The sequence below is a fragment of the Papaver somniferum genome, chromosome 3, assembly GCF_003573695.1.
Source record: "Papaver somniferum cultivar HN1 chromosome 3, ASM357369v1, whole genome shotgun sequence".
Lineage (NCBI taxonomy): Eukaryota > Viridiplantae > Streptophyta > Magnoliopsida > Ranunculales > Papaveraceae > Papaver > Papaver somniferum.
In genome coordinates, this window is record NC_039360.1 from 159,021,014 (window position 1) to 159,032,945 (window position 11,932).

General features: G+C 38.3%; 1 long non-coding RNA gene and 1 pseudogene across 9 annotated transcripts in view; both read right to left on the bottom strand.

Moving 5' to 3' along the window:
* Positions 1 to 2,366, bottom strand: part of LOC113357778 — a 2,829-nt gene extending 463 nt beyond the window's left edge. Inside the window, exons 1-5 of one of the 9 annotated variants that reach the window (XR_003363926.1) lie at positions 2,225 to 2,366; positions 962 to 2,120; positions 744 to 839; positions 567 to 644; positions 45 to 459 (exon numbers count right to left, since the gene is read on the bottom strand). This is a non-coding gene — a long non-coding RNA (uncharacterized LOC113357778). Of the gene's footprint in view, positions 1 to 44; positions 840 to 961; positions 2,121 to 2,224 lie in introns of those variants that run through there. The other 8 variants (XR_003363922.1, XR_003363921.1, XR_003363924.1 and 5 more) reach the window with 8 other exon arrangements.
* Positions 2,367 to 4,833: 2,467 nt separating this feature from the next.
* Positions 4,834 to 4,968, bottom strand: LOC113362557 (annotated as a pseudogene).
* Between the last annotated feature and the right edge of the window lie 6,964 nt (positions 4,969 to 11,932).

Here is an 11,932-nt window from a genome sequence, read left to right on the forward strand (position 1 = left end):
AAAAAAAAAAAAGTAAAGAAAATTTCTAGAGAAGAATACGCACATCCGCAACAATGGGCATGACATCATATGCCCACTCAAAAATTATGGTGGAAATTTTAAGGCGCGTTCTCAATGTATCAGCTAATAACAACTAACAAACCTGGTCAGCTAATTTTTCCAGAATGAGCAACTCACATCAAACCTCTATCTTCCCTTAGGTTATGTTGTCCAACCCTAGATGACGAGGACAAGCAAGAAAAAAGAAAAATAATGAGGGAAATTTGAGGTTAATGTCTTTAATGAGGTTAAGTGAAATACCTAACAGTTGGCATATGGATACCTTCAATGCACATAAATCATGGTGATGCCATACACAAACAAAATCATGCTGACTAGAAACATCAAGGGCCATATCATTGCTTACTTGAAACTGGGGCAACTTTGGTGTGCTCTTTTTTCGAAACGGCATCGTATGAACTTCGAGAATTTTCAAAAAATAAAAAGAAACAAAATGGCTCATGAGATACACGAAAAATAAATATGTTTGAAAGAAGATATCCAATTTATTGACTGAAAGTACGAACTTTCTGTTCAAGGGAAGTGCTTTAAATTGATGTGCAGTTGGTTTCGCTTATTCTCCTAAATATGTAACGTTCTTGGACCTGAAGTTTGAAAATAAGGCATATATGTTTGGTTGCGTACAGTGTAATGTTTTCTTGAAAATGTCATAAGCAATAAACATCGATACGAAGAATGTATACCTCAGCCTCCGTTCCCTATGTGCTTCCCAGTTCAGGCTCCCTTGGAATAATGATCTTCATCTTAGCATGTGTGAAGGTATTAGAAACAGGACCATACTGTGTACAAATTATAAAAAAAGAAAATGCTTAGAATGATACTGATAGTTATGTATATATTAGAGTTGGCAACAAAAGGCAGTATTACTCTGCTGTTCAAGAAGAAACCAAAGGAAACAAACCTTTTTAGGTGCTTTTTGTGTCAAGCTGTGCTGCTGTTTTGCTTCGGCTACCTTCTTTGCAAAATAAAGCGATACCGTTGGATTTTGTCTTATTTAGTCTATACAAATCCAGTTCAACACCCATTGAAAACTTTTAACAAAATTCATACATAGCAGCATATGCTCCAGCTATTTCTTGTTGTATTCAAGCTCCAGAATCCTTGATAGATTAACCCTTTGAACAACTCAACATGTATAGCAGCAACTCCAGTTCTTCATTGTTCCTGCTTACACAAAAAAATCTCAAAACCAATTTAATTCATGGCAACAAGAGCTACAGAAATTAATCACTTTTATTGATTTTCTGGCAGCAATATAAGCTTAGAACTCCACTAAAACTCAAACCATTTGACCTCAATTAATGAATTCAGCTCATACCCAAGTCTTCCATGCAAAATCATCTCCTAATTGAAACCAATTCAGCTCCAAACTCACTCAATCATTCATAAAAATAAGGCCAGCAACAGATTCAATTCTTCCTTGTTTCTGGTTCCAACAGATTCACTCCATCTTCCTTCTTCTTCTAAGCTGAAACTACTTCACACCCTCTTATTAATCGCCAAAATCAGTGAATTTCAAATCTATCTCAAAACCTTCATTTGATCCACAAATAAAACAATCCTAATATAAACTTATGTTCATCTCAGAACCTCTATTTGATCCACAAATACAACAAACCCTAATATAACTTAGGTTTCAACTACTTCAATAATGAAATTTGGCCACAAAAATCCATTCCAATACTAATGAATGAATCAAAATTAAAACTCAGATTAACACCATCAGATGAAGACATCAAGATCTAATCATTTGGAGCCTCATATAAAAAAAAAAACATAAAATTGGGAATTTAGAGTTCATATTTCACACAACCCTTTCCTTCTCCTTCTTTTTCTTATAATAACCCTATTGCAAAAAATCTCAACAACAAAAAAACCCTAAATCAAATCAACACCTTAAATAGAACCAAAATCGATTCGGAAACAGAAAACAACAACTTAGGTTGCCTCATAACCAGCCCAACTTTTTCTCATTTTGTTTATGTTTTAAGAAGCTTCAAAGTTTCAACTCCTCTTTCTATTGATTTTCATCTTTATCAAATCTGTATAGTTTCTCTTTCCTACACACAATCAACAACAAAATCAAACCAATAAACAATAAAATCAAATCAAATTCGAATTAGAAAAAACTAAATCACTGAGATTCGGATATGAGCTTCTTCACCAGTTGTAAAATTCTTCAAGTTTAACGATAGATGCTATCTGTATCCTCGTCCTCTTCTTTTCTTCACCACCTCCTATATCCTCGTCCTTTTTTTTTTTCTTCTTCTTACGGCCGAATAGAAAGAATGAATGAAAATAGAAAATAGAGAAGGATAAGGTTTCCGAAGTCTAGGGTTATAGGAATTATGGGTGTTAGTGTGGAATCATCTATCTGATTCAAAATGGTTTAAGTTGACTGGGTAGAAAAATAACAATAGGTGTTACTTGGCACGCAGACGAGTGGCATGCGTGAATTTGCCGCAGTTGCTAGTAGCAACAGAAGATGAGCAGTTGCAACTTGCACATAGGCCATCGAAGGCCTAATTCCACCTTCCTTACTTATCTTCGGCATTGCTGAATGCATGCACTAACGGTGCATCAATCAGGATATTGTCATACTCTGCTTAGGCGTATGCAAGCTCCACTAATTTGAATATCCATATTGCTTACTTTCCTGGCCATGCCCAATGCGTCATTGGTACATGCCTACGTCGAACGCCTTGATAGGAAGTATGGGCAATATCCAAGGATTTGTATACCACTTGCCTCATAAAGTTTGGCCACAATCATATATTTCATCGCAAGGCTGTGGCCAACAATAATGGCATGGTCCGTATACGTTGTTCCGTCAAAATGCACAAAGGCTGCGCATATTTAGTCTGCGACATAGCATAGTGATGCCTTCGTATCATATGCCCCATTGGAAAGGCTTCGCATCTATAAATTAGACCTAAACATCGTTTATGCTCTTCCGACTAAATTATGAAGCTTACTTGGGCATAGTCCGCATATTCACCTTCAACCAATTACCCCTCCCTATATATGTCTTATGGACATTTTTACAAGTTAAACCCGGGGACCACTTTTACATTCACAAAGTCTCATTTTTGAGGTACTTGCTACATTATTCATGGATGTTTCCATGTATTTCTGAATAACCCGCAATGATAGTTGTGTTTCCGTTCTGGCCCATAGGCCAACTTTAATATTACGTTACGATAGTTGTGTTTTACTTCGGCCATCTGCTCTTGCATATTGCACCATTGTTATGCGATATTGGCTCTATGCCAATTCCATATTTACATCCGTGATTGGTGTAATTATCTCGTCTAGCCTGCACCGGCCTGATGCACCATTCTGCTGCGATATTGGCCATGGGACAATGACCTGTGTAATGTGCTTGATATCTCTAGTTTGCTCAAGTCCGTCCTCCCAACTGGCCTAATGCACCATTTGATGTGACATTGGTTCTTGGCCAATATAACCTACATAATGCGCCACACTTGGCGCAATATTGGCCCTTGGCCAACATGCCCAACATATATAATGCGCCATTTTGGCACGATATTGGCGTTTGACCAATATGCCTCTTAACACGCAACAGAAGATTGAGATGAAACTTCATCTCATGCCATGACGCATCTTTAAGCATGCACCATGCTAAAACAAGGGGTGTTATAGAAAGGGAAGAAATATGATTTTTAAATAAAAGGAAACTTCATATGGGCTAACCCTGGCGGGTTACATAATTCTTGGGCTGAATCGTTTGCGCAAATTGGGATTGTGTCTGTTAGGAATCAAACATCAAATATTGCGATCAAAGGTGGTCCGATAAGGTTATTTTAAAAATGAAAAAGAACAAATATATATATTTTTTTGAAACATATCTAAATTATCATTCGAATTAAAAGATACAAAATAACTTTTTTTTAGCTCGATCGAATTAAATTACCTCTATGTTAAAAAATAAGTTTAAAGTTCGGTTGGAATTAAAATGACAAACCTAATGGAACCTTTCAAATAAAAGACTTTGAAGCTCGGCTAGGCCAAGAAGAAAGCCATGCTGAAATAAAAGCATGAAGAAATAGTGAGCTTTTGAGCAACAATCAAAGTTTACAAATAGAGTTATAGATTTCCCATTACACAAACTTTAAAAAAATTATGAGAAATTTTACTATATATTACGAAGTCTTTGAGTTTCAACAAAAGTTAAGCAGCAATGGAACTAAGAATTACGTATAGGAGAGACTTTACCGGTTCTTTGCACCAGGCTTAATTTTAAATCTTAAACATGTTTTAACGACCAACTTAAAATAAGCAGTGGGAAAGAAAGAATATTTAGACTTTTGGTCCGCCTTAAGCGGGGAAAGTTAGGTTATAGTTCAGCCCCTAATTATTAGTGGGAACTCTTGCTGGTTGCTTTTTTTACAAAACAAAAATTCTTCCAGTAAAATTTCGTTAAATTAATTATCTTGAAACTAAAAAAATTATAATTTTAGCAAAATTATTAATTTATTGAGTTAAAAAATTTAGCTTATAAAATCCTATTTGGAATTTGGGAATTTTATTATTCTAGCGAAATAATTAGTTTATCAAAATTTTACTGTACATAAATAATGTACGCTCACAGTAAAACCCATGAATGAGATCCCGTTTTCTCTTAGAGAGCGGGTCTACCTTTTATGCGTGTGTACAGTTTCTCTGTGGTTTAAAACACCATTCATAAGGAACCACTGTTCACCAAATCCAACGTGCGCAGTGATAGTTTTTCTTTTATTTTTTTACAAAAAGGCAGCGGCCGCACGGACGCGTTTCCCCTCGGGAACAAAAGATCTTAGGCGAAAGCCCTTCCAAAATGCAATGGAAGCCACTAACCTAGATCATAGGCCTGCATGATCATCCATAGACCCCCGTCCAGGTAAGTACGCAGTGATAGTTACAAAGTACTATCCAGGTGCTTGCATCATAACTCGAAGACAAACTCGAAGACAAAGACTGTCTACGAAACCACATGCGGTCGTACTCCGTACGATTTTCTTGGCCAAAGTACCTTTCAAGTACAACACACGAGAACTACATATATTTTATATCCTCTTGCAATTGATAAAGAAACAATAAAAACATTAGTTGTAGTTTATCTATCCCGGCGAGATTGGAGAATATCCAGATTAATTGGGATATACCTAATGAGACAAAAGTTAGGTCATTTTGAAGTAAAAGAAGCCACCCCTTAACCTTATATTTTCTAAATGACTAATATGCTCTTGTTTAATTAACACTAAAAATTCTGATTAGGTTAATTAATTGAGTTTAGATTAAAATTTTGAAAATGAGAATTCAGTATTAACCTTTAACCCGTCTTATGAGTTTGATTTCAATCAAAAAATTTAGTTTTGAAAAATGAAAGGTCGGCAAGGTCCAGGTTTGGATAAAGTGCCGACTAAGTTTCGCCGGCATGGTCGAGGTTTGAATAAGATGCCGACTAAGTGTAGCCGGCATGGTCCATCGATGAAGAAGACGCCGACCTTTTTTGGGCCGGAAGGGTCTTTGAATGAAGAATATGCCGACTATCTTGGGCCAACAATCTTACCGTCGGCATGTAAATATTTCTTACCATGCCGACTATCATATGGTCGGCATGCACGTAATTTAAAACACTTCCGACTGACCTATAGTCGGCATGCTAAGGAATTATAACCTTGCCGGCCTGTAGTTATACTCAACAGAAAACAGAATATGAGAAGATGTAATTCACTTTATTCATGCAATTTTGGTTACTACATTGATTGAAACATAAAACCCAATTCCTTGTCCACCGACAAAACCTACACCAAAACCATCAAGCTTCGTCGGAGGAATCCCATTCATCTCCGGCCTCCATGAAGTCTGGTGCATACTCCGAGATTTTGTCAATCATGAAGTGATAGCTTTCATCGAAGGCGAATGCTTCCCCTTTTTCTTCCAAGTAGCGCGCTTTCACGGCTTCATGCTACAAAAACAAAACACAAACTTACTTTGTTAGTGGTGTTTAGTGGGAAGACTAAACAACATGGATCACGTAAAATAAACCACAAACATACTTACAAATTGTTCAATAGACAAGTTGAAGTTGGTGACGTTGAAAATCCGGGGTTGGAGAGCTAAAAAAGCGAGTATCGCATTTTCGATGACTTGGTGGCTAGCATGGACTTGTTGGACACTTTTTCTATTAGGATTCCCAACGTCTTGCCTAAATTTGTTGTGTACCCTAGCCCAAAAGGTAACGGCATCCACCCTTTCGGAGGACGCATGTCTTACTCTAGTTTTCGCGTACCAAGCTTTGGTGATTGCCAAATCTACATACGAATCAAATGAAGCCATTGTTATGTGTAGAGAGCTATTGGGTGAGTTAGATGGAGTGTATGATGATATGAGCCTTGGAGAGTATATGCAAATAGTTGTGTGTTGTTTTGTAGAGATAAGTAGTGTATTTATAGGATGGTTCCCAAGTTTGGTCGTTATAGTATCCAAATACAAGTCAATCAATGCAATTGTACTTGCAAAAATTTGAATTTTGAATCAGTCGGCGAGGTTTTTGTTTCCATAATAAGCCGACTAACATTGGTCGGCAAGGTCGAAATTTGTTACCATGCCGACCTTATGACTTTTAGGCATCAGGAGTTGGTTTTCTTCTGAATAACTGCCGGACAGGTATTTTGTTATTAGGGTGCCGGCTATGGTATGGCTGGCAGGGTATGAAATTTATTAGCATGCCGACCTTATGACTTTTAGGCATCAGGAGTTCATGCAATTTTATATTTATCCGTTGGAATGGTATTTGGTCACTAAAGTGCCTGTTGTGGTGTGGTCGGCAGGGAACATAATTTTAACCATGCCGACTTTATGATGATTTTAGGCATCAGGAGAAGGTATTTTCTGCAACTCATAGCCGACAGGGTCGATAATATAATACCCTGACGGCTTTTTCATAGCCGACTAGGTTTTGATCTGATTACCCTGCCAACCCTAGTACGCAAATAATTTTTGGTGTCAGGGCCGGCAGTCTGACAGTTCAAAACCTTTCCGGCCCTGGTGTGGTCGGCACTGTAACTTAAAAAAAGCATGCCGGCATAAGTATTGAAACTTTACATAGATAAACAAACCATTCATTCAAAAACTAAATATCCAACACTTGTTGTCCAAAATACGAAAACATGTCCCATGAACCTTTAAAAAAAACATTTGTCTAACCGTTAACCTTAACATTTGTCCAACACAACATAAAAAAATAAACTAGAGACTGCATTCATTCACCACCATGACCACGACCACGAACCCGTTTAGGAACACCACCATTACTACTACCTTCACCACCATGACCACTACGAGCCCTCTTTCTGTCAGCATTCATCTTTGCTTGTGCTTCCCTCCTGGATTTTTCTTCCCTCTTTACTTCAGCATCAGCTTGCTTGAAAAATTCATGGGAATCCTCATTATCAACATTGCAAGCATGGTCAATGTGCTTGGTTTTCTCTTCAATCGACAAAGGCTCTCCTCTGTCTTTCGCGCAACACAACACCTTCACAAAGGTCTTCAACTGCTCCTTATATTTTCAATTAAACAACAAACAATTAATAAAATGATTCGATAATGTAATCTTAAAACAGTAAGAGCAACTCTAAAATACTTACAAAGAACTTAAGACTTGTTGCCGGGTCTTTCGATGCCATCTTCCTCTTACAAGCCAATTCTTCAGCAGTCATTTCCCTAATCATAGTAGAACGAGCCCAACCCAAGTACCACGACATGTATCTCTCACTAGATTCATGAATTTCGGTCACCTCGTCCAAAAGACTCATATCGATTATACGGCCACGTCTATCGTCCCAATGTTCTAGAGTTGGCGGTGGAGCGTGAGAGACGTCAATAGTTTTTTGGGACGTGGAGCAGTCATCCTTCAACACAGTAAAGAACGGCTTATCTTCATCTAAATGAGGTTCTTCTTGGACGTAACCCAATTATCGCATTACCCGATGTGGATCGTACATTGAATATCGACCATCCGCGGTCATTAAGGGTCCATAGTATAATGCAACTTCATCTCTCCTTTAGATTAAACCTTGATTTCTAGCATCTCGATACGGATCAAATAACACATCATCTGCAGTCAATTTGTCGATGGCGATCCGGATTTTGATAAGATTTTGTGGAATTTCCTTATCCAGAGTACCCTTAAAGTTGTACCTTTGCGCTCTTGTCTTATCAACCGCAACATTCCCATCCACTTTGATGTAGGATTTGGCTTTCACCAAAGAAGGGAAGTGATCATATATCCAAACCTATGCAAACACAAAGTTTAGTAAGAATCTTACCTTAAGAGAATTTTGCAAATATAAATTATTTAGACAATAAAATTACCTGGAAGAGACATATGTTTCCGTTAACTTGCTTAGTGAGTTGATAAAAGATTTTTTTGTGGTTGTAGTAATGATGATAAGGGGTATCGTTCAAACTCGAACTTGTGAAGGTAATGGATTTTTAGATTTAAAAATATATATACAAATATTGACAAATTGGTAGAGAGGTACTGGGACTAATGATTCGGCCAATCTTCATAACATAAGGCTTAATGATTTATTCTCAACAATAATAGCTCAAAACATATATGGACTCTTATTTTGCCAAAGTCGATTCTCAAAACATTGGTTGTAAATGTTAAGCATGGAACATCAAATCACCTAAGCTAAGCATGACCCATCTAATCAAATAACACCCAATTTAATCAAATCATATTTCAATTAATTTTTAATGCAAAAATCTTAAAAAGAATTAATAAAATTACCCATTTATGAAGCTCGGCCTCCTCCGTCGCCCCAGTGTTGGGGTTTAACTCATCATAGTAAAAATGCTCTCAAAATATTTCATTGATGCTCAAAAGTGTTTTACAATGAAGAGAAATACATGAAATTGATGTAAAATAGAACTCTGCGACCCACAGAAGACGTCCAGAATCAACGACAGAGCTGAGTTGCTGTTGTCGTTGAAGAACTACGACCCACACACGACAATCGATGTTGCTGTTGATAAACGACTGTTTCTGCGAGTCCGTTCTTCGTGTTCTTCAGGCGTGTTAATGGCAGCAGCAACAGCAGGTAACTTCTCTGCAACTCCTCCTGCGCCTCTCTGCTCGCCTCCAAACCTCCCCAAACTCTCGACCGCCTCTTCCCAATGACCGATACTTGTATTTATAGAGTTTTGGAGCAAGAAATCCGACCATTGATTGCGTATATTTTCTATTTAATTCGATTATTCTTTGCTGCCCATATCTAACAATAATTTCCATTTTTGGCTTCTACACACGTTAGATTTGATCCTGCACGCTCTAGTTAGCCTTCTCCACGTCTCAAAACTCTTTCAACGCTAGTAGAACTCCTCCATGCACACAAGAACTTCAATTTTGCTCGTGTTACAGTACACATGCTCTGTTTTGGGTGTGTGAATCATCACGAATTTTCCAGCCAATTCCGATCGAATTCGATGCCCAAAATGTGTTCCTTAAGCTATATCACATCTTCCTACCAAGTTTGAGCCATTGAATCGCACCACAACACCTTCATTTTGTCGATTGAAATTCTGCCAGTTGATGAACCAATTTTCCCGCCAAAAAGTTTATTTGAATTTGAGAAGAAGGTGTCCTGGTGGTGCCCCTTAGTAATTAGGTTACCCCTTATCCAAAAGCGAGATTCCGAATAACTCTTGTCCTCCGGGTGCCAAAATCAACTTTTCGAGCCAAATTTTCCAAAAAATGTTTATTTCCTAAAAATACATAAAAACACAATATTAGTACAAAAATAGAGTTCCAACAATACTGACATTGAGGACAAATTAGACACAAAAATGTGTCTATCATGAGTGCCCTAGAACCCTTTGTCAACTCATTGTTCAAGAAGGCGACCATCGCAGTACCCCAAGAATACTCGCGCATCTTATCTAAGGGATCCAATAGTTGCACATAACTGGCGTCGACCAGGCTTCCGAAATTGTCGGGGAAGATACATTTGCCCAAGACATATAACAAATAAGCTGACACAGTAGCATTGATTCGCACCGGGTTCACCCTTCCTTCCTTATCAAAGATTTTATTGGTCTCAGATAATGTGTCCCTCAATTGCTTCAGATTAAACTTCTTGGTTAGACGACCTTCTTTTTTCTCAAGCATAGACTCTGTCTCAATCTGATTCGAACCGAACAATTTCTGGCTCAATTTGTAAATATCCTTGAAAGAAAAATCATCATCGAAGCCCTCACTGACTGCTTTTCCCTCAACCTCAAGGCCTAGAATTTGATGAGCATCATCGGAAGTTATCGCCATCTCACCGAATGGGAATAACATTGTATCAGTCTCTCCGTAGAACCTCTCACAGAATGCAGATACTGTAACTCTATCATGCTCAATATTCGAGCTCTCTACCGCATGCCACAACCCGGAGTTCTTGACAATCACTTTCACCTCCTCACTTTCATCCTCAAGATCCCAAGTGTTAGTCACTGAACATGAAGCTTGAATAAAAAACAAAGACGGATTGAGATTAGTTACGATAGTATTATGGATCGTATATGCCCATGAGTTTTTGTATCCAAAAATAACATCTCCACCATCTCTTAGGGACCCCCTTGGAGCCTCACCATTTTTCAGTGTAACCATCAAGTGAGGGGGAGGCATGTGGGAATGAGCTGGTTTGGTGATCACCCTCTTCTTATTTCCGTTTTCAGTTGAAGTTCAAGCTTCGGTTTGTTGAACATTAGCTTGAATTTGTTCTCCATCGCCTTCTTCTTCTTCTTCTTCTTCTTCTTCTTCTTCTCCTTCTTCTTCTTCTTCTTCTTCTTCCACTGCCTCTTCAACAATTTCTTCTTCGATATTCTTATATTTATCTCCATTACCATCATCATCATCATCATCATCATCATCATCATCATCATCACCTCCTCCAACAGTAGGCATGTCTTGATCACCATCATCATCATCATCATCATTGTTACCTCCTCCAGCAGCCGGAGTGCTTTCATCAACATCATCATCATCACCTCTTCTACCAGATGGAATTGATTGGTCTTCATCTGGAGTCTCGTCTGAATCACTGGGTTCCGATAGTGGTTCAGATTCATTCGGTACACGGATCTTGAGCGTTCCAGGTACAACATATGCCCTTCGATGTGTTGAAGTCAAGAGTTTGTCACCAACACGAGGAGGTCTTGAGGGAGGACTAAGAGATTTCTTCTTTGCCTTTTGCAACCTGAACAAGAATGATTAAGAAAAAAATTTATAGGTCGGCAGGGTCGACAAATACAACCTTGCCGGCTACACAACATTCGGAAGAGTCGACTAAAACATTCATGCCGGCGAAACTGTAATCGGCAGGGTATTATCCAAATAACCTGCCGGCTTATAAAAATTTTGAACAAAGTAGATACAAGGATTTTTTACCAAACCAGTCGGCAAGCTCCTTTACCCATACATTGTCGGCTAACAAACATCCAGCATGGTTTTATCCAAATACCATTCCGACTTTCATAATTCAAGGCATCAGGAGATACAAAAAAAATTGATATACAGCTGGCAGGGTAAAAATATATAACCAATTCGGCTAAATAAAAAACTTCCGCCGGCAGGGTCCTGGGTTTAATAACTTGCCGACCTTGCAAGTACCAGTTACAGGTATTCAACATCCGGCAAGATCTTCAACCATAGAGCCTGCCGGCCAAACCCTATATATGAAAAGTCGGCAAGGTCGATAACATAATACCTTGCTGGTGTCGCAACTGCCAATTCACAAGTTCGATTTTTCTGACCTAATTTGACATGTAAACATGAGATTGAAGTACTGGAGTGAGTTTAAGTATGCCCTTACTT